The sequence below is a fragment of the Tigriopus californicus genome, chromosome 10 (assembly GCF_007210705.1).
Source record: "Tigriopus californicus strain San Diego chromosome 10, Tcal_SD_v2.1, whole genome shotgun sequence".
NCBI classification, from domain to species: domain Eukaryota; kingdom Metazoa; phylum Arthropoda; class Copepoda; order Harpacticoida; family Harpacticidae; genus Tigriopus; species Tigriopus californicus.
Window position 1 is genome coordinate 12,148,313 of NC_081449.1, and position 23,796 is coordinate 12,172,108.

A 23,796-nucleotide genomic window follows, 5' to 3' on the forward strand; every position below is an offset into this window, starting at 1 on the left:
GCTTTGCTCTTTCTCCTACACGTGTGCGCACAGAACGAGTCCTCTGTGGATTTGATTTCCGATGCTGATAATAATGATGATGCACTTGATTCGCAAGGACGAAAATGATTGCCTTCACTCTTGGGTGGACTTTTTCATCCCTTTGCCACCTCGTCCTCTCCCACCTTGGTTACCACCTAGAGAGTGTCTCGCGAGTCACTCAAAGACTTTGTTTTCGTCTGCCGACGGTATGAAAGTAAGCCGGGATCATACCTGTAAGTACATGGGAGCGTTAGAAAAAGCTTCACTGCCCGAACCTGTCCCTAGATCTTAGAGCATACATTACAAATGACCTTCCTCTCGCTAGCTAATAGCTAATTTAGTAAACGACTTGGCCTCGAGGTAAGTGCAGACATCCTGTTAGCCGGCTTTTACTACCGAAGAATATACCAGAGAAAAGGACATACGGAGTCATGGCAAGCTCTGGATCGAGCAACCTTGCCGGATTATTGCGTCTGGTTTGTGTTTTATGGATATTTCCACCTCCCTCGATCCTGCCCAAAATGGAATGAAAAGTGTACGTGTTCCAAAGTCTGATTCACTCATCCCTTGTGAGTGGTGGGATAGGTGGCTGGTCCCATTCTAGCAGTTTGGCACAAAAGACCATTTTTTGGTTGAGATTCCACAAGGAGAAGAACGAGCGCTTGTCGGCGGCGGCGGCGGCCAAGGGATCGAGAAACGAGACAGAGAAAGAGAAAGAAAGAAGAGAACGAGCCGGAGAAGAGAGATTAAAGCTTTCAAAGGATTTTTTGATTAGTTCTCTTGATGTTTTAGCCTCCCAATTTCTCTTCTTTCATCACTCAAAAACCTAGGGGAAATGACGGCATTGGGCGGAGGGAGATAGATAGATCGGATGAGAAGAAGAGACCAGAAAAGTTAATGGCAACAGTTTGCACAATCCCGTTAGCCACCAATCGCCAATGAAGACGAATGGATCTCCACTATGACCTGCGTAGGCACCAAAGGTGCAAACGAGAACTGGACTTGGCTTTTAAATACCATTGATTGATTGACTGGAGGCAAAGTAAAAGAAGTCGCCCTGTTTTGTCCCTTTCTCGTCTTCTTTCAACCTACGTAGATCGCTCTAGCCATCATCATCTTTGGGTGGTTGCTAGACGTTCGCAGTTCCCTTTGTTACTGTATTAGTACAGTTAACGTCTCTATGTCAGTTTCTCGTAGAGCATGTGTTGAGCTCTGGGTAGTCCTCCCTCGACACACCTGGCCTAATCTAGTGTGACCTTCTCACGAGAGAAGGCCCAAAGGGCCCTTCGTCATCGCAACTGGAGTCCTACCGATTGTGTAAGTCGGCGTCGTTGGTTGCTCTCCACCTACCGACAAAGGCCAACGAAAGAGAAAGGAAATGTCACCGACCAACGAACAAACAAATAAACAAACAAAACAAGAGGTTACTACTTTTATGCCTCCTCACAAGCTCACGTCAATAGTGCGACTGTCATGCAAAATTTTGATGGATCGACTAATGACGGCTTGGCAAAAAGTATGCCCCCTTTTGTATTGTACATGCGCGTACATCCTCTATTCTACAAGAGCTTCAATGTGCCAATTTTGAATGCCTGAGTTGAAGGTTTGAGGAATGTCCCGGGTTTTTCTTGGTTGGCGATGTTGAACTGTAGACCAGGAGATTGAGTTGCTCAATGGTAAATTGTAGACGTGAACTTTTAGCATGCAACTTTACCTTGATGAACACTTGGCATTGAGGGAACAGCAAGATTTCTTTGTCCAATAGCGACAAAATTAAGGCTCATATCAAGCAGAGAATTAGGAAATCTAATGTGAGGGATCGTGATTGCGTAGCGCTGGCTGGCCTCGACATCTGCCCACCGAGATTGTACAGAATTACTAATAGAGGTATACACATTCTCTTCAGTACAAGGGCAGAGAGCGAGGCTTGGAAACAAAAACAAAAATGGAAATTATAGTGATGCCAGGGGTCGTGAAGGTCAATTGAATGTAACCTAAATATCACAGATTACGGTGATTTTCTCCCTCAATTCACCATTGCTTCTCGTTGTTATTCGCTTCTACTCCGTTATTTACGAATCATGTACGGCAATCCGTCACTACAACTGTATCACGCCCAGACATGTTCCAATCAGAGCCCAAGATTGGATCTGGCCAAAGGTGACTGGTATCTCGGTATTTTGGATAGGACTCGCCACCGAATCTGAGCTAATCGACCTCTTAGCCACTGTTCTGGTCAATGAATACTCAATCAAGAACTCAAGGTAATTCCACCGAACGCGAAGCATTGTTGAGTCCTCCCTTAGATGCATACGGTTTATATTGTGTGGTGATTGGGATTGAAATGATCGAGAACCAATGTCAAACCCAGGGGGGAACGAACATTGAGCTTTTTTTGACAAGCTATAGATTGACAAATTGTGGCTTCAAACTGAACCACTAATCGATAGCGAAGTGGTGCCCTCTAGAAAGAGGGGAGCTATTCTTGAGTGAGGACTGTGTCGACATTTCAACCCAAGGGTCTCTCATCTTTTGTTGAGCTGAGTTTCCAAGGAGAGATTTTGGGCTTCGGTTACAATCCCATCAGGAGATCAGACTGATTCTCTAATCAAAGCTGATTTACTTGGAAGAACCAGTAGTACTTAGCTAAGCCCTACGACTTCCTCGTAATCGCAAATGCAACATGGCCATATGGGAAATGATACCCAATTACTGAAGCAGCACCAGGCTCGCGAGCGAGGAATCCTGGGCAATGCAAATTAATCAGAATAATGTTTTCACCTAATTGGAACGCAACGGGAGATTCAGAACGAATCACTGAGTTACTCTTTGGTCTTCGCCATCCAAATGAGAAATCACTTTTGCTAAGCAAGGTGGGGATTATGCCAAGAGATTTGTCTTGGCCTTGGTCGATGCATTTGAGTTGAAATTCTGAGGTTTGCCGTCCAACGTCTCGTCGTGACTGCTTCATTTGACTCATCATCTTTATCACAATCACCAAGCTCTCCTAGACAACGTCCCTCGAATCCATAAAACTCCATTAGAATGACAAGCAGAATAAGGAAGGGAGCGTCCCTAATTGATTCTATTCCAGAGGAGGAAGACGAGCACACGGACGACAAGAAATTAACCTTCGAATCACCATCCTTCTTGGCAGCATGCAAGCCCCACCGCAGACCTCTGAACCATGGGGACGACCGAGGAGTTGCTCAAGATTGTTGAGATTCAGGCTAACCTTACAAGAAACATCAATTCGTATTAACTGCGTTTTCCTCTAGACTTTTTATTAATTGGCCTTTCCGGGTGCGTGCCAATCTCTCCAAGGCTCTAATGGGTCCATACCATATGGAGGTCTGTACGTATGTGCATGATCTTGTCGTAGAGAAGAGGGGAAGAGGAGGCAGGAGCGAATCCATTGGATCTAAAGATGAGTGGAACAGTGGACCAGCTGGAGTGAGACTTGGAGCTCGTGTTTTGAACAAGGACCAGATAAGAGTGGGCGACTTATCCCAGGCACATAATTAGGTTGGATAGCTCATCAATGGCTCATGAGATGCGCAAGGAGGCCAATGAGTCTTTGACGAAATCAATAAAGGCTTTGTTGGGGAGAGAGGGAGGGGGAAAGACTAAGACGAATAGCTTGGTGGAACGGGGATGTTATGCCACTCAAGGGATTCATGGGATACCAAGGAGATAACTCTAGAAGGAAATCAAGCGTATAGAGCTGATAGATATATATAGAGAGAGAAAGAAACAAAGTACAAAACCTATGTGCCACGTTTAGTGGTATACACACACGTTGCTTTGCAATGAGAACAATTTCTAACGTGCTAAATTCGGACGTTGGGCCAAATTTCATGAATATTCAACTTGGAGCTCCTTGGACCGGGAACAATTGGGAAAAACAGAATGAATCAAAAGGTAAAGAGAAATTTAAATGAGGCTTGAATAATTTCTCAACTAACTTCAATTGAACAAAAGCGTACACAAAGCATTGCCTTTCGGGGCATTCTGCAGGCAATTGGAAGACCAAGTTTAGTTTGTGAGAGGAAGCAACTATTCTGTGCAGTATGCTCCATGTTTGTGGACACCCGAGAACGACTAATCCAGACAAGCTTGAAATATTGCAGAGACTAACCAACACCCAACACTTGCACATCAGGTGCGGATTTGACTTTGAACGTCCGGCAGTAGTGCTCTTAAACAATACTAGAGAGTATATATCACTGCCAACAGACAATGGTAAAATAGATCATTTTGTAACATCATTTTTCTTTTCGTGTGAATAAATTTTCATCTGTCAAATGGTGTTATTTACTTTAAGCATCAGGCTAATCTAAGCTGTCACTTCATTCAGATTATTCCAATTTCTGAGCATTCTATCAAAAATGTTTCAAGACACGTGGGTATTTCAATGGGACACAGTGTATCAACACTCGCCAAGATACAACAATAGGGGGAGGGCACCAATTTCAAATATACTCTCTCGCTCTTACATACACGCACGCACTCACTCACTTACTCACTCACTCACACACAAACACAAGGAGCTCAAGAGTGGAAAACAGAGAAGCGTCCCACAAGGCTCAAAGCTCTTTGTGTAAAGACCAAGTGAGAAGTGTGTGCTAGTCAAAGGGCTACAAAGGCCGATCGTCCCCTTCCTTTTCTTTTACCTCTCTGTTTCGTCCGTCGTCAGAGATCCCACCCAACCTAGTTTCGTCGTTCAGGATTGAAGCTCGAAAAAGTTGGCCGTCATAAATTGTGTCTTCTTTATATTCTCAAAGTCTTTCCTGTCTTGAAAATCCTCGTGAAATAAGAGAACATGACATGAACACAGTGAGCCCGGTGAAGGAGATCTATGGTGAGACCCCTCTAGCTTGGCACTCTTTCGCCAACCATGATCGCAATCAAATCAGACCCCATGCTACTACATGTACACCAATCCTGCTCACATCGTGGCGAAATAGCTTGACAAACACCATCCGGTTTTCTTGGCCCAACGCTCTGTTACTCAGTTATTACTCCACGCACACGTGAATAATCTGAGCAACGGCTTGAAATCGTGTGAGGAAGTGAGCGGAACAGAGCCATGTTCCAAGGTATTGTGGAACCACTTGGCCTCGCAGAAGGTGATAACTTTCGAAGAAGTTCGCTCTTGGCCAAAGTTTGATGGTATACCTTGCACACTGCTTCGCTGTACGTAGTGTGTCCAACTTCTGCTGTGCTTGATGGAACAGGTAGACACTTAGGGTAGCTCAGCGAGTTCAATCGCTTTTGAGACCAGACATTTCTCAATGTCTCACAGGGTGACAAAAAATCGACTCATTTTTGGTTGCTTCCAAACTTTCTACCTTTATCCAAGCCAAGGGTTATCAATGGGAATTGTATGATTAATGGAGTCAGCTCAAAGAGCGTGCCTTGAACCTGATATTTCTTTTGAAACTAAGTGTATTTTTCCAAGAAGCACGCACACACACACACACGCACGCACACACCGGCATTCTGCATGTCGTAACAATGCATCTCAATTTACTACCTTTTACATGGTGTAGTATGAAGCCTCGCCCAATCTCTCGAGTTCCCCTTTTCTTTGGAACAGTCTTTCTTCTGACTGAAACCCGCAACCATCGCGTTTCAGATCTTGGTGGGAAGTGAGATGAACAAAAGCCAAGCCAAATGCTTCTTTACATTTTTTCATCTTTTCTTCTTGGGTCTGGAAAATAGCTTATTTGTGGATTGTAATGTGATCCCCAATTCCTCGGTATTTTGGAACAGGTCGAATATTTAACTTAAAAGGCCGTTGTGAAAGAAGTTCAGTTAAGATCCCGAGGAAATGTCGAATGTTTGAAAAGTTTTCGTCTTGTACTTCCACGTCTATTTGTAGCGCGATATGATGGAGAGGCTCGATCTGGACAAGAAATCGAATGTTCTGGCCGATTTTCTTTGCTTGAGTGCTTTGCCTAACCAGATCAGACATATCAAGATATAACATCGTGGGCATTCTCTCTATTCTGCCAGTAGAAAGAAAGGAGCGAGAGAAATAAGCCATTGGGGCTGCCCCCAAAAGGAACCGACTTCCCTTGTTCCACATGTCAAAAAGCGAAAACACGGACAACCCAACCGAGTGCCAAAAGAAAATTCCGCTCCCAGGCTTGAATGCCGTTGTGCAATGATTCAATCTTTTATATACATACACTAATAACATCTCTGGGCCACATTGCGTTACTCAGAAAGAGCCACTAGTTGGCAACTAGACAAATAATTACTGAGCACTAAAAGCCATTGCAAATCCCTCAGCACTTATTGATGTGGAATAAAATAACATTTCAAATTTCTTAAAAGAGCCTCTTAAATTTAGGAATGTAATTCTTGGTTTGTATTGACTTTTCATTCCAAGGAACATGTATCTCAAATGTTCATTCATTGACCACATAACGGCTTCTGATTCACTTTGCAATATCTAGCCCGAAGGTAGAGCGCCTTTCTAGCCATCTTATTGGCTCAGAATTCAACCTGAAGCTAGTTTGGTCATCATCTCTCCGTCTTTATCTCCAATTCTTTATCTCAGGGCCAATGACCATTTGCAACGATATCTCGGGGAGGGGAATAAAGAGAAGATCATGGATTCAAGATGGACTAATGTCTCTTATCCCTTGGCAGAATTGGGAACCTCCTTGGTCCAACCCAAGCTAATGGATGGGAAGAGGAAAGAAGAAAGAGCCAGGATTTGGAATGGCATGCTTCGGAAAGCGCTCAATTCTGCATAATCCAATGCAAAATCCATTGACCCAGATTGGATTTTCCCTATCAATATATGTGTAAGCTGTTTTTGCCACAGCGGCTGTTGCACTAGTACATGACAGCCATTTTTCACGGGATGATTTGGTTCAACGCACATTCGCTTGGAGATGGAAGATTTGTGACGCCAACGTCAAAATAAAAAAGTCCGATAGATAATAGTATATACTCTACTGTGCAGTACATATGGGTAAATCGTATCCAAGAAAAGACTTTTTTCCCTTTACTTACATGTGGTTGAGTAGAGTTGTTCTGGTGTGTTTAGCTCATGTTACTTGAAAGCTATGGCAAAGACTATCCTTCTGTCCTAAGTCCTCTCTGAGGCTAGAGAGTGTTTGCAAAGTCACTCTTCATCAAAGTTAACCAGGCATAAAATTGTTTACTACTCCTTCAAACAGTTAAGAGCCCGACCGGCATTCGGCAGTCGAGCCACTCCAATTTAATAGATTTTCTTCCAATTTTTCTCCTTATAGCCCGCGTCCTCTCTGTGGTTGGTTCTCTCGGGATTGGAAGACGTTCAGTTCAACTTGTGGCAGAGTGGGTGCCAACCAACCAACCAACCAACCAACCAACCAACCGCTACCGCCACCAAAAACGAACATACCGTAGTCTCCAGTGGAATGTTCCGGGTCTTGTTCTGGATGCCGGAGGAAACAGGCTGTCAGGATACAAGTCATATATTATGAAACCACTCAAAATGTTGTAAAGTGGCAAGCTGCTCTTCCTTTGCTCTGCTCACTTTCTGTACATGTATCTATGGGACTGACTGAGTGGGCGTGTGAGTGTGTGAGCGGGTATGGGTTTGAATCTACTTGTAGCAGTGGTAGTAGTAGTAGTAGTAGTAGTAGTACAGTGAGTAAGAAAGAAAGGCCCCGCCTCGCTCGGCAAGCTTCGAATGGTGTTGGTGGTACTAAAAGGCTCATTTGGCCGCGAGGGAGCAAGTCAAGTTTTTGCTAACAATTTACGACATGGGAAAGACACCCACAGGAGATTTGTCAAATTAAACCTGTCTCATCATCTCATTTCAAGAGAGCGAGACACACCGGGAGAAACCCGTCTTCAAAGAGATTTCATCGAGACAAACAACGCGAGAGAGACTCCATCTTCGAGTGGGTCCATAAGACAGAAGAACTACCCACTCCTTCCAGGCTGTCGTCCCTTCAGGGTAGACAGTCCATGACAAACTAATCGTCAGCTCATCAAGGATTCCAGAACCACTGGAGAGAAATGAACAGGTTAGACGGCGATACATTCTTGAACCTCGAATAAAAAAATCCTTGACTTTCATAAGAAAATGGGTTCTTCGAAGCGAAATCCCAGAATATGGATGCATTACCTTTTTCCCGTGAAGTTTGCGTAGGAAGATGATTTAGTTGAGAGCTGGTCAGGTTTCACCACCTTGGCAAGTAAAGTACGTAGGACTGATAAACTCTCTCCCATCCCATCCCTTCCCCCACCCACTTATTTTTAGGGGCGTCTCATTAAATGGTAACCTGAGCTGCAATCAGCATCCTCACGTGTTGGCCTCAGTCCGATTTTTCCCAAAATATGCCAATACTTGTCAATATCGCATTACCTATACGCCTCGAAAAATGAGAGAAGCCTGGGTGAATGTAGCAGAGGTTTGAATAATGGAACCCAGTCATTGAGTGCTCGTGAGATGACTTTGGGACAGAAGGAAAGGGGTAGTACATTACATAGTTACTCTAGATCTCTAGAGCGGAGACTGGAATATTGAACTACATTGTACAGATAGATGTTCGTACCCTTGGACGATCAAATCCGTTCTCATTGAAAACTCATGTCAATCGTTGAGTAGTCCTAAAGAGCCGAGAATGGTTCTCCATTTCAGTGGACGAGATCAATGTGCGCAAAAAGTTCGAGATGAAAGGGAAATTCCCTCCCAATTGTTGACTTTCTTCATTGAGTTCTTTGCGGGAAGCAAAAAGACCATTGAAGATGTTGAGAGGAGTGACTCTTGAGGAGAAAGAAGCTAAAGAGGGAAAATCTCGGATACTCTCAAAACTCATCCGGATCCAAGGCTTCACTTAGGGAATAGGTCGTCGTGCGATTGTCAAGTGTTTTCGCTTTATTCCACATCCCTTTTTTTAGTTCATAAAGTTGATGAAAGTAAACAAATGGGGACCACCGAAGCATACACTGGCACTTCAGAGCAATTTGTCAGTCTGGTTTTGCCAGTGTGGCCTTTTGAGCCATTCAAGAGCACTTGACTATCTTTGAGTGAGTTTGCCATTGACAAAACGAAGAACATTTGTGAACTTCGTTGAATGAGCAGAACTTGGAACTCGTCGTCGTGCCTGATCCATAGTCCTTGGCCATATGGAACGGAGCTACATGAATGGGCCAAAAAATAGCCAACAACTCGTTGGATATCTATCTATCTACCCATCCGCAGTACGCACCCATGGTTCATAGTAATATCAGTAATGTGCAGTTTCCTGCTCACATACAAGAGTCACAAAAGAACTAGGATCGACGACGTACATGAGACTACATTCTCGTCTAGAGGAGAAGTGGGACGGGGATGGGCTCAACTCAAATCTCTGGCAATTGGGATGATCTGGACCTCGTCTGGCAAGTCCACTCGGACTAGGTTTTGCCAGCTATTCGGAAAAGAGCAGCCCATTCTTGGGAAAGGGGACTTGTTTAAAGCTTCAATGCGACAGAGGATCCGACTCAAACCCGCTTTTATGGAGAACTGAAACGGAAATGTGATATTGAGCTTTTAATACCACTCAATTGTGGCGAGAGTGGATCCTCATTGGATATCAGAGAGAGAGAGGTACTCCTCTGTCCAATTGTGAATTTACTTGCACCATGTATGATAGGTGAGAGATCGAGAAATAGAGAGAGAAAGAATCTGACTTGGTCTTTGAGCAAGTTGCTGGCTGTTGACCTGTGGTAGTTTGAAACAGCAAACTTTCTCGTTCTTCTTGAACCAGTTGGGAAAGAAACTTCGAATCCCATTGCCAGCTTTGTGCTGACATTGATGGCCGTCTCTATCGCTCACTTTTTGAAACTTACCAACAGATCTTCGATTACCAAAGAATTCTCAAGCCATAACGACCATTGACGTGCACACATTCGTGAGGTTGGTTCCAGGTTCCCGGTTCCTTGTCCAGTTCTAGTTCCAATTCCCGTAGCTGCTATTGTTGTTCTCTCTATTCAAATAGAAACTTTTTTGATTGACCAGCCTGTCTGCGGGAGCTAACGGGGGTAAGATAAATGACCAGATTTCAAGGTAGTCCAAAAGAAGCCAGGAAGTGGCGACCTTTTCTCAATGCTCCTCCTCTCTCCTATTCAAGCATTGGTTCTGGTGTTTTTAGATGTGTGTGTGGGTGGGTGTGTGGGTGTGGGTGTAGGTGACTTGTAAGCTTCACTGACTGACCTTGATCCTGCCAGTCCATCAATTTGCCATGAAAAAGCCTTGGATGAAAAAAGTTCCTGCGAGTAGAAGGGAACTACGAACGGGCCTTTTTTCTGTTCGGAAAGGTCCATCTCAACAGTGAGACGATTGACTCTCTTTGATACGAGCTAGTCGCCGTTTGGCATACTGAACATTTGAACTGCCGAGTCCAGGGCTTATGTACTGTATAGTACATACGCGAAAATTGATCAATAGAGGAACTCAAAAGAAGTTTATGAGACAGTGAAAGGGGGAACAATCAATCTCGGAGATCAAAGAGAACCGTTGTCTTTCTCTCTCTGTCTCTCCCATTCCATTGGGTCCAAATTCAGAGTGGCTTTCGTGGCTTTCGTGGCCCCAGTTTGAATGGCAATGTTTACAACTGCTGTGTGCCCATGTTCACGATAAAACATGGCCGTGGTGGTCTCTTTCCGAATATCTCAGAGGAGCTCTCTATCTTTAGCCTCCAACCTGTCGTGGGATCCGAGAAAAACACCGACCCAGTCAGTCAGACAGTCAGACAGGCTCGTTCACTCACTTACTCACCCTGTACACATTCTCTCTGAGGTTCTTTTGGGACAATATATCCGAAGGTTGGGAGGTTATTCTACCCTTGCCTGGGGACTTTCAAACTCCCTTTAAGAGGCTTTATGTTTATTTTCGACAGCCTTTATCTCAATAATGGCCGGAGATTGGAAGTCCTGCGTCAGTCCAAACTCTCCGATATCCACCGCCTTTCCCCTTTTCGAATACAGTGGTTTTTAACATGAACTAATATTGGAATCAGTATCTTTGGCAATCGATGATTTGCTGATGACTACTCATATACATAAACGTAGTCAGTAAACAATACACACGCGTGTGGCACAACCTCTCGCATATGGATGGGAACTTCTATCCGTTGCAACATATTGTAAGGTACTCGTAAAAGGGTAGAAATGCACACAACATTCGAAAGAGTAAGATTGAGAAGCGACAAAAATGTCCCGAAATCTGATATTGGAAGAGCAGCTCACGCTGACTGTCTCATGGCAAGAAACTTTTTTTTTTCCTGATGAAATGGTTTTGTGTCGTGACAAGATCGTTGTCAATTGCGTTCCAGAGGCAAAAATGGAAAGAAGAGGACAACCATTCGTGCTTGGCGTGTCCGAAAACAATTCATTTCGTCGTTTTTGAGCTGGCTGGGAAAAAACAACAGGGGATCAAGTCGGATTCAGCCTTGATTCTGCCAACTAGTCAGATTAAAGCACCGTGACATCCCAAGTAGGTTCCCTGATTTCGAGTTGGCATCCGAAACGTGTCGACAAAGTAGGTACTACCCATGGGGCATCGTTACAAAAAAAAAACCTCCAGAACAACAAATTCAACCACTCCAGAAGTTAAAACAGCATTATGCTTAAGTAAAAATCCACATTTTCGCTTGATCACAAGCATTTTTAATATTGTTTTCCTTTTCAGCTCGCAAGTGAATTTATGAAAGCAAAGAAGTCCGATTCCAGTAGAACCGTTTGCTAAGTCGATCGATTTTCCTCAATTTCAACACCAGAGCCTACATAGATTGAAGCCCAAGCTTCTTTCAACATTCTTTCAAAGCTAAAGACAGTACCAAGAATGAAAAAAACTTTTAAAACCACATAATCGCTCGCTCACACCTGACATTCTCAATGTCGTTTCTATGGGCTAACAAGAGCTCTAGTTCACCCGTGTCTTGTTGTCTTTATTTAGGTAGATCGGACAAGTGCACGGAATGAGATGATGAAAGAATCGGGCCCTTTTTCCTAATTAACACAATACCCATTCAACTTACTCTAGCTGTACTGTGGTAGGAGAGAACAAAGACGAAGCTAAAAGGTCACCACTGAAATGCCTTTCCGGGTAGCATGTTCCCAGTAATAAGGAGTGTTCTCAGGCCCACATAATGAAGGTCGAGGCAAGGTCGGGAAGGGGAGGAATGGCAAGAATCTTAACCACTCTTTTCGTACATAATCGGGGGAGATTATCAATTAAAGGCCGTAATAATCTCTTGCAACTTTGTCAAACGCAACGCATATTACCTTGGCATGTATCAATTACGTACAGTTCAGACAGCTATATGAATATTAAACAGTCTACCCCATGCTTATTACTCTGCATAGCCGTCAAACCGTCAAGTGCATGATGGCCTAACATATGCTAACCAGGGAGTAAGTAAGGCGCATAACTCCATATTATTCTGCGTGCGTCTCATCATTTCATCAGGAAAGTAAAACGTGTTGTAGGTTTTGGTCACTCACCACATTATCAGAGTAGGAAGAGAAAGGAAACTACTTCCCATAGGAGAAAGTTTGATCCGGAAGAAGTATCGGAAAAGAGATTAGTGGGTACCTTCTTTTGCCTATGATTTATTGGACGATGGCGACTGACAAAAGCACAGGAAAGGTATTGCTTCCGCGAAATAATAAACTTTAGCGACGGAGACCTCCTTTTTGCCAGGGACCCCAAGGAAAAAAAGAGAAGTCGTTGTCTTGTTCCAAAGGGCTACTCAGGAAACGCAAAAGAGTTTTCATGTCATGTCTTATGCAAACTTCATCACTGGCCCTCAACTTCTTCTATTCCAGGTCCTGGCCGTTTTATCTGTTTCCTTGGTGGGGCAACATTTTTTTTTTCTCGCTCAGGGCCATTTTTCCCGTGCTGGAAAATACAACTCCCCAAAGTTGGAGGCCGCACTAAGTGGACAATTGAGGGCGGGATAAGATCATACGGAAGGCGTCCTTTAAAAAAGTAATACGGTCCTAATGCCAGGCAGGAGATATGCAACTTCCCTGCTAGTCCGGGCAGGCAATCTAATAACCAGGGGAGGAATGGCTCGTTTTTTCCAGCCATTCACTTCGCTCTCAACCCGGGTAACAACCTATTCGAGGTTCTTGGCCTTGGTCCGTCCTCGTGAATTTCCAAAGTGGAATCGCTGAGCCAACTGTCCAAGAAGCCAGGGTTGGCCAATTGAGAAGCCGATTCATTCATCCCTCAAATCAGAGGGATTTGTTTGTTGAGGGGCGTTTTCGTTTTCAATCTTGGCTTGCAAGAGTCTCATGGGCAGGAGCGGTCATTTCGGGAATGGCTCTCTAAAGTCGTAAACCGGTCAAAAGAAATTGAATTGAATTTTGGTTGACGAGCCCCGAGGACAGTTTGGTGGTGGTGCTGTGTATATTCATTCACCACTGTACACTACGTACGTATACTCGAAAGGGGAAATATTGAGGATACAATTGACCCAAATAGAGTCCCCGACCAAGGATTATGCGGCGTGTTAGGTATTTGCCACCTTAGCTCCTTTGCCATGGCACGAGTACATACATCGTGCTCCCATATAGCCCCCCCCCCCTTCATCTCTCCCATATTCCATAGGTATTGCCCAAGAAGTAGGCATTACTCTTCGCATCAGGAATAATTTCAAGCTTAGAGGTTTTTGGCAGCGCTCTTATTCCTTCTCGCCTCTCCGGGTTACCACATTTTATATGGTAGCTCTATTATTCCATCCATATATGAGGCATGTGCTCGGGAAATGAATATGTTTACCCCCATCGTTCTTGGGGTAACTGTGCCAGGTTCAGGAAGGAGGCAACCAAATTTTGGCGGGCTCGTCCGTGATAAATTACCCTCACACTGAGCGATACTCTATTATCTTTATGATCGCTGATTGTGTAGGCTCAACCGTGACTCGATCTAGAAAGCTGATACCAATGTGCCTGGGCATTGTATGGTTTCTTTAGGGATTATGCAGGCAGACCCATCCTCACTGGGAAGCTCCCTGTCGGTATGATTTCTGCAAATCGTCCATGAAGACGAGGTATTGTTATCAAGGAGCCATAATTGTTACCTCGGACATACCTGCAAAGAGAAGAAAAGCATTAGAGGTCATCATTTATTGATGGATCTCGGTTGAGGCAAGCACACTCGACAGACAAAGCGTTGTCTTTCACTCCTCAATTCTCGTTTCTTTTTATTCCTCCTCGGTCGGCGATTCTTTATCGAGGGGCAAGACTGCTTGTGCAATATCTTTGACAAGTTCAAATGGCCAATTCGATCTCGTTCATGTCCATAAACCCAATGGAAATGGCCCATACTTGAAGACATAACGTTGGAGTACTATCCATCGGCGATTTACGCTCTTGGCTGAGTAAAAGCTGGTCAGAAGGGGCAGCCAGACATAACAATAATTCCATAGACAATAGAACATGACTGAAGCCAAGTTCTCCGCCAAAGAATAGCAAGCAACTGAGTCGAGTTTCGTATTTCCCGGGGCAGACTGATAATGCGATTTCAAACTATTAAAGTTCGGCATTCACGATACTTGATACGCGAAAAAAAGATAGATCTATCTTTATTTACCTTGACAATCAAAGAAAGTTTGAGTTTCTTTCTTTTTACTTTGGGTACTCCGAGTAGGTTACTGCTTGTTCATATCATGCGGAGAAATATAAGAGGCATTTCAAATTCCTTGCCCAGGCATCATCTCCAACTGTTACATCAAAATTCGTGCAGCAATTTCCAAATCCCTGTTGTCCATCAAGCTTCGTCTTTCATTTTTTGGAACTGGTGCCAATCTCCTTCTCTTTTCAATCAGAGAGATCACTAGAACGTCTGAACGTGAAATGTCGTTAAACCAAAATCGAGGGTGGTTGCGTTCAAAATCAGAGCAGGCAAGTACCGTACATACCAAACATGACTAAAGCTGTTCTTCCTTCCTTGAATTGCGAGACAATTTGCTAAGGTTCTTGGACTTTCTTTCATGATTCGTTGAATACAATTTTATCCTCCAAATTGGACAAAATTCATTAACCGACACGAATTTCACGGCGGCAGCAGGTCATCAGGCTTAAAATGTCAAAAAGTTACTTGTCGACCTCCCATTCTGGCAATTCTATCAATCTCTCTGAAATGTCCATGGCCAACAATGTAGCATTTCTTCCTCTCCGTCTTCCCCCCAGCATTTGTTGGCCAAGAATTTGATAATAGTAGTCTTCGTTGGAGCGACTTGGGGTCTACATTGTTGTTGGCACCAGGACCAATGGTGTTCCCTATACTGTGACGCGGGTGACAGACGTCTTTAAAGATCCTCTTATGACGAAAGAGATGGGTCGTCATGGTCTTGGTGACTAGCTTTTAAGTGGTTCTGAGAGAGGGAACCCAAGCTCCGCACAACCATGCACATCTTTCACAAATTTGTACCAACACCATCTTTATAATCATAGCACTTGCAGTGAGGCTGTACATCCATTGGAAATAGGCCACCCATTTGACAGCAATGACATGCCTTCAAATCAATGGTCACATGCATTAATGAGAGTGGTGGCCAAAAAATGGGCGACCCCAAGTTATCCCGAAGATATTTCAGAGAATGATGGAGAATTTTGGTCCTTGCCAGTCCTTGAGATCACGTTTCGGTTGCCAATAAATCAGTGTGATCATTTTAAATTCATGACTTTCTCCCTCTTTTCCCAACTTCAAGGTGAGCGTGGGTGAGCGAGTGCAAAAGAGACCTGAGAAGGTTTTTTTCGGGTGGCCTTTTCGGGGAAAGGGCTTCGGCTAACTCCATTCCTTCCTTTGTGACGGGTGTGAAAATAGCAGTAAGGGAAAAAAACGGACACCTGCAGCTCAGTGAACGACAGAGAGAGAGTGAGAGAGGGCAAGGTGTCGGGTACCCACCATGAGAGAGGCCTTCTTCTTTTTTTTGCCCATTTCATCCAGTGAAAATCTCCTTGTGGAGGGATTCTTTCACCTTTATCTGCTTGCTAAAATCCAATACTCCTCTTGGATAGAAAAGGTGTCCGTAAAATCGGGGGATATTTGGATACCCTCATAAATAGAATTTGTCCGGTTCTCGCTTCCTGTTGTGTATCAAACGAAGAAGAGCACTGTTTTGGATACACATTTCTTGAACTATTGAGCCCTATTTACTTTCGTGTTGAAAAAGGAGCCAACTAGAAACAAAGGCATGCATAGGATTGGGCCCAGTGCTAAGAACTCTTATCTTTACTTCTTCAAAAGAGAGAGAGAGAGAGAAAAAAGAGAGGTGTGAATGAGGAGGAAGCCTTTGCCTCATTTTCTTAGAGCTTATAGCCATGCTTTTAAGCAAATTGAGTTTTGCCATTTCACAAAGAATAAGTCTGGGCCCCAACTATTTCAAGACTTGACTACTGTAACACGAGGGAGGGCTGAGAGGGACGTCAAAATGATTATCCGAGTGTATTGGAGCTACTGAATAGGGCTGCTGCTTGTTTGTCACCGTACATCTTATTGGTAAGCGTACAGAGGGAATAATTTTCCTGACAATGCTTGCTTTGATTGAGAAATACAACGATTCAAGAGGATCTATTTCCTTTTGGCATCTAAGACGGTTTCTCCCTCTTCATGTCCGTTCTTCAGTCTCTTCAGAATTGCAATTCCAGTTAAAGAGACTTTTTGGGTGTGTTTTTGCACAAGTTGAGGAAATTTACAGCCAGATTTCAAGTCGTTTATCTTTTGCCCTTGGAACCAGGTTGACGGGCTCAAGTAGACAAGAAAAGAAAGTAAAAGCACGCAAGAAGATCTGGATTTCTTTCACCTCCTTTGAATTGAATCTCTCAAACACTGACTTGTTTCTACTTTATTGTGTTGAGAGGCCCTGAAAGTCACGAGATTCATTTCTGGGGTTTATTTTCCCACATCCAAGAGGGATGTCCGATTTCCCGACGCACAAAACATAAAGGTACGTGAAGTACAGTACAGAAAGCTCTATTACTGACAACCTTCATATTATCCGGAATTCTTGTTCAAGGCTCTTTCCATCCAACTACAACGATACTGAACGACCCGTGGAACAAAGTGACATTGATCCAAGTCCTTTGATCTTGACAAGCAAAGGATGAATATATTTTGGCTGATGGTCCCGGTTGGACCCATTTTGATCTTCTCGCACGCATGCTTTGGCAGGTGCTGTGGGTTAGAAGCAAGGATATTTGTAATAACTGATGAGCCGGAGAAGGTCTATCCTCCACTGCATTTAGTCCCAATTAAATGGCGAGATTGGTGCTACCTAACATGCTCATTGAGAAATTGCTACTCGACGTTAGGCCACGTGAACTATTGTGTAAAAACACAGTCGTCGAGGTAAAGACTCGGAGCATAAGACTTCAGGTTGGAGACGTCCAAACCCAATATTTGGCAATCCCTTTTCCCGCAGTTGGGTCGTGGTTGTCGACTACCATCCATTCCTCTACTTTCTATCCTGCTTTCTCAGTCTATCTAATTCAATGAATAGGCATGCATGCGTGAATACATCTTTCTCTCAGCATTATCTTTGGGAGGAAGTCGTCAAGTCAGGGGGTAATTTGATTATCGAAAATCCATAAAAATTCGGCCTAGATCGAGATAAAAAGGACTCTTTCCTTCGCGAAACGAAACTTGGAACAAGCTCAAACGTCAAATGAATGAATGAATGGCATGCTCATTCTCGACTGAATCACCTCGATTCCACCATTGATTAAAGACAGTGCAACGGCCAACGCCACGCAAATAGTTTGCGGTGGGTCCCAATTCCCCTTATTTCTCATGGATTTCTGCTGGAGCCTCTACTCGAATCTACTCCATAAGGAAAGCTGAAAACATGTCAAGCGCAAAATAGTAATGAGCTCCGTTGAAGAATGAGCTAATTCTTTTAATCGAATCATCCACTAACTCTCGCGTCAAAACGGTCGAGGGAATCGGAACATGAGACTTTAGTGGAACAAGATGAAGACGACCCTCAGAGCTCAGAGCCTTTGATGTGTCAAGGTGGGCGGCTATAAGTATGCATGCACCCATGGAAATAAGAATACAAAACTGGGCTCCTCTTTTGTGAGGTTCCAACTTAGTCAGTCAGGAAAGTCTTTGTCGGCTTCACCAAGCCATCCATTTTCTCTTCCTCTCCAAGATTTATGCACATTTCCTCAGACAATTCATGCTCTAGAGAACGAATTGACATTGGCCTCCTTTGCATACAAACTCCGGCGGATGAACTGACAATCTCCAGAGGAGTCCGCGTAATTCATACTTTTCCATCGACGGGAGATCCTGAAGCAACAGTGGGTTGCAAAGCCAAGAGTCCATCAATGGCAATGGGTCAGGTCAAGTATTGAGGAGGACCTCGTGTCGAGAGCTGACTTGGATTGGATTGGGATAGCTATCTTAGGGAATAGGGACAATTTTCCACCCAAAAGAAACACCACTCGTGTGGGTGGTGGAAGTGAGGGATGGGGGCTTTAGCTGGCTTCAACATGAAGGCCGATTGCAAGTACTCACTTCTACGTCTCATTGCCTATGAGAAGATGAGAGAAGAGGGGGACGAGTATAAGCGAGACGTGAGGAAAATGGAAATCAGAGGACACATACTACTACTGCCGCCACCACTACCACCACCACCACCATCCTCACTACATTGAGCTGCAGGCTCATCGAGTTGTTGCCTCCGGGAAAAAGAGAAGCACTCTTTGGGCTGCTAACTGGCCGGATCTGTCCGGTTGGGGGCGTTGGAGCCAGGGGGAAGGAGCGTGTTATGTAAGTGCGTGCGTGTGCCTGGGTACGTCCGTTCGGGTTTATCCGTATTGTACTTGGTGGGTTAGCTTTAGGGATTTCTTGTGGGGACTCAAATTGAATAAAACTGTTTCGTCTCGGCTCACACATGGATCATCATCGCCTCCCGAGATTGGACACAACTGACCATGAGAAATGCAAGGGCCTTGAAAAACTGAATGGGCTTCCTTTCCAGAATTTATGACTTGAATTTACTTAGAAAAGGAAAAAAGAGCCGGCCAACCACACCTAAATGTACTGAGGAAAAAGTGGAGCCAATATTTGGAACAGGGTCAGAAAGCTCAACTTTCAGGTCAAAGAAGTCCACTAGAAAAGGGAATGCGATGTCACGAAAGCATTGGAAAACACAATCTAACCCTATGAGTTGAGGGCAAACATCTGCATATTCGTGACTTCATGGAAATTTCCCCTTTGGTCTTCCCTGATCCAAGTCTTTTTTCTGCTGGACGGCATTTTGAACCCAGCCTGGTCGTCGCCTTGTGTTAGCTCCAGTTGCCACTTTGGCAGCACAATGGGCGTGACCGAGAGGGCGTGACCATCTTGACGTAGAGTAACGCATTTCTTCCACTCTCTCTCCTTAGCTTACCCTTCTTTGAGTTGTTACTTGGAAATGGATGACATTCTTGTCTGTGGCAACTTTAGAATGTGTCACGCAAGGCTTGGAGTCTCTTTCTTTTTGCTGCCAGATTCACGACATGAAAATTTGAATCTGCCGCTTTACTTCAAGCTGGAAATGTCACAGTGGTCCATTCAAACCGACCTTTGAAGAGTTTGATAAATACACATGAAAAGGGAAATGCGGTTAAAACTGCTATGTAATCTTCCATGACGTTTCGATAAAGACGGTTTCCTAGACAATGACCAAGGTAGTGATTTTGTGCCGGCCGTTAGAATATGATCAACCCAAGAACGACATGTCATTCTGAATAGCCGACAAGTCGAATAAGACACTTCACACATGTCAAAATGAGTTCAAATTTCCAGAACTGATTTTAGATTGAAATACTAAAAGCCTGCAGTGATTATTGGAAGAACTGATCCAACTTTGCACAGGAAAGGGGAAATGAGCATGACTCAAGAACAAAAATCTATAATTTCAATTTACTCGGGTTAATCGGGTGAAAGGACGCCAGGTCTTCTCTGAAATGAACCAAATGACAACCCTTCTCCTACAGCACCAAAAAAAAGCAGGCGTAGTTCTAGGAAAACCGCGTTTGATCCGCTGTTCCAAGTCAACGTGAGACCTTAAATCACAGGTTTTGCCCGGTTCCAAATCCAAGATTGCCAACTGAGTGACTGCCATAAGCAATTTCATCGATTTGTGCACTTCAAATTTGGTCGAAGGAGCTCCGTCCAAATAGCTTTCCCGTAGTGCTGCCATTCAGGGCGTTAATTGTGGGGCAAAGAAGTAGAAGTCATATCGACGCATATTTTTTTTTTCTCTGACCAAAAATGCACGTTTCGAAAGTTCACTTTCGCTCGATGGTTTAAAGCTACACCACACTGATTTGAAGCTCCATTCTTTGATTAAGTGGGTGTGGAAACTCAACAGCAGCTGAAACTAGTTTTCAGGAAGGAAAAAGGTTACAAGTTCAAATATAAAATACCAAAGGGTTAATTTACAAAACCTGATCTGTCTTTTGCGTCATTTTACCTAGTTTTTTTTTAAAACAAATTTGTTAAGGAAGAGATGCTTGGTTAGTCAATAGTGAATCTCTTTGCTAACTATAAACGAACAATATCTAGGGAGGTTGTCAAAAATTTGTGTAGTGTAGAATAGGTTGGAATTCTTTCTCAGAACCCCCAAAGGCTTAAGTAAAAGGTGGCATAATTTGCCCCTCAAAACACCAAACTGCACCGTTATACCTCCAATATGGTCTCAAAACGAAGACAATCGTGTTTGCTTTAACTCTTCGAAAGTTGGGGTATTCCTGGGGTTGCCTCTGACAGCAAGGCTGGAAAGATCCAACCGAGGCTGTGTGGAACCCAGCCGGAGCGCTCAAACGAGAAGTTACCTATTGCTACCCATTTCCGTTTTCTTCGTCTCTTTCGAAGCCGGTCTTGCTCTTTACAAATGTGGATAACGGTAGTGGATGGAGATTTAGACGATTTCATGAACAAAGTTTTTGCATTAAGTTAATCCTTTCAAAACTTTATCAAATTTAGTGGATTGGAGACCAGAGATTGAGGTTTGAAATGTGTCCATAGATCCTTGAGCACCGACTAACAAGTTTAAGTGCCAAGTTATCCACTCTAAAATGGCACCGATATCATTTATTCACGACTTCAGATTTCATGAGTATGCTTCCACTCGTAGCGGTTAAAATGTATGTGATGTCGAAGCATTGCTAGAAGTTGGCTTTCTTTCAGAGGGAGAAACTCAGTACATGAGGAAAAGTTCAAATTGCGTCGCAAATCAGGATGATGGGTTTGCGCAAAATGGCAATACTATAATTAAAAATTATTCTTGTCTGTTTGACAGCTTCATCAAAATTGAGTTCGACATTCGTACGTGGGACGAGAGATTATAAGTTCGAAGTTGGGTTTATCCTTCTTATAAACACTTTTACGAATGCACCTTTGTACTACGCGTATTTGAGAAGAAAGACGCTTAATATTCATTCGCTTTAACAAAAAATGATAATATTATTTTGCACGGTCCCATGCAATTTCGCCTTTTTTTTAGGGCGCTTTTGCCAACCATTTCATTTCGGCTAATGGGATTACTTCCAACAATCAAACAAGGATATTTGTTTCATATCGAATATTTCTCAGTTGTGAAAAAAAACAAGCATTAATAAATGGTTTTCTTTTGATGATGGCCTTTACCTTAATTGCTCTCTTTCCATGATATCTATACTTTATTCATGATTTGAAATAGGATGTGGATCACAAACATTTTGGCCCCCTATTAAAATGAAAGTGGCCTTCAAATGTCTTGGTTATGTCAATGCATTTGCGTTCTTTGCGATGTTGGTAGAGTTGGTCAGATCCTGCTTCATCAAAATTGGTGAAATGTTGCACTGAGCTATTTTGATTGTTGCTGGTTTGAATCCTATTCTCTTGTACGTACATTAGTGTGTTACTTGTATTTAGGGTTCCAGGGTCGAACACATTTTTTCGATAAGCAGGGCCATAGTCCGCATCAGATTATTCCTCCGTCTGTGGGTACAGATTTGGCGCTCAAAGATTTCCTCCAGTTTGAGAATAATTGAAGCAGGAACCTCTCATATGATTGGCAATTGCACTCATCATCGGGCTGCGTCTCCTTCCTTTGCAATTTGGTTATGGAAATTATCACAGGCTATAGCGTCCTTACGCTGCAGGAATATGGTTCACACTCTGCACTTCAGAGGGCGCTTTGTGGGCCAGCCTCGTCCAAATAAAGGGCCGATTGGGCCAGTTCCTCTTTATCACATTATAATGCGTTTGCGTCGTTTTTGGCTAATTCTATCAAAATCTTATTTTTAATTATTGACCCGCGTCACATAATGTCCGGAAAAGAAATTGCATTCAAGGCAAGGCAAGAGCAGTTTATTTAGCAATCTACCGTGCCTCTTCCCATTTTCTTTGGGCCGTGTGACGTTGCAAATAAGGGCCCTTATTACTGATAATCTGAAGTTCTCGATACTTTATTAGGTGTATCTACTGTAAAGCCTGGATAGCATTGCCGCTCTTGCTTCGGGAGATGCTCTTCGATGGTAATCTAATAATTAGCATCCACACAACGTCTATAATCTTCTCTGTGGTCTGGTTCGCTGTTTACATTTGGCACCCGTGCAACTGCATGTGCTCCTCCATACTTTGTCTCCGAAGGTCAACTATGTTCGTACAATGATTCAGTATTTATTAGGCGGCCTCTGGGCTTGGGGAGGAAAGAGTGAGTACATAAAAGTTGTTCGTGGAGAACTTGCCACATACAAACACAAACATTATGGTAATCTGGAAGCTTGCACATGTACACAAGAGACCGACCTGCGCCGAAATTGGTTCGTCTTCTACTTCATCAAATACCAATGTCTACATGTGGTAACGGATTGGCTTTCCACTTTATTTTCGACCTAGACCTTCGGGGATTGCCATGATCGAGACCTGAACGTCGAAATCTAATGTGGATCGTCGAAGACGTGTTTCATTCAGGAAATGAATGATTGTAACTCATAACTACAAGTTAATTCATGCCTCTCAGTCTTGATCGTATTCTGCGGAAGAGGGAATATCCTGATGTATTCATCTGGAACCCAATGAATGGCGTGGCGTGGAGAGGGGCAATTTTTATTTTTGACTGGTCGTGTCAAAGAAGGAGAAGAGCCAAACCAGTCTGTATCCATAGCGTCGTCGTTGTACTCGTAGTTATGCCGTCAAGCGAGTGCTAGAATGAGGCGACGAAACCGCGACTGGATTCTGGATTGTGTGTAGAGGAAAGAGGCCACCGAGAACAAATGGAAAATGTCAACATTGTGTACCACGGATAACCACGAAATAAGGTCTGAATCCGCTCCACAAACACTGAGCAAAGCAAAGCACAGGCGTATTAAGTCTTTCTTCGTTCTAATGTGCACCTGCCGAATCGATTCTGCGTCTCCTCCCAAGACCTTAGAGCTCTTGAAGGTTCGTATTGTGCGTACGCAGTACGGAAGTCGGCGGTACAAGGAGTCTAGCTAAACCAATAGTAGAGGACAATGAAGTCGTTGGTTGTAACTTGTAATGTGCGGAGGGAACAGAAAAGAGAATTGCCTCGTTCCACGGCCATTCAGACGGGTCCTGTTGTTGTGTGAGAAGACCGAGGAGGAACTCTGGTTCAGACAGTTCTCTCGACTTCCTTCGGCATAACCTCTAAGAATCTGTAACCACATTCTAGGAATGGATCCAAACAATCCCAGCTATTTGTCAACCTAACCTGGCTTTATATCTCTATCTAGCTCTAGATAGATACATACACCCGCGCGGTAGGTAGCCGT

General features: G+C 43.7%; 1 protein-coding gene and 1 long non-coding RNA gene across 2 annotated transcripts in view; one reads left to right on the top strand and one right to left on the bottom strand.

Annotated features, from left to right (window-relative positions):
• The window catches only part of LOC131888625 (irregular chiasm C-roughest protein-like), a 45,195-nt gene that overhangs the window by 19,057 nt on the left and 2,342 nt on the right, over positions 1-23,796 (bottom strand). The window contains exon 2 of the mRNA XM_059237527.1: positions 20-252. The gene's annotated coding sequence lies outside the window, so the exon portion shown is untranslated. The remainder of the gene's footprint in view (positions 1-19; positions 253-23,796) is intronic.
• Positions 13,375-18,990, top strand: LOC131888642 (uncharacterized). The gene is made up of 3 exons (XR_009374138.1): positions 13,375-13,536; positions 16,764-16,973; positions 17,043-18,990. It is a non-coding gene; the product is annotated as an uncharacterized LOC131888642 (long non-coding RNA).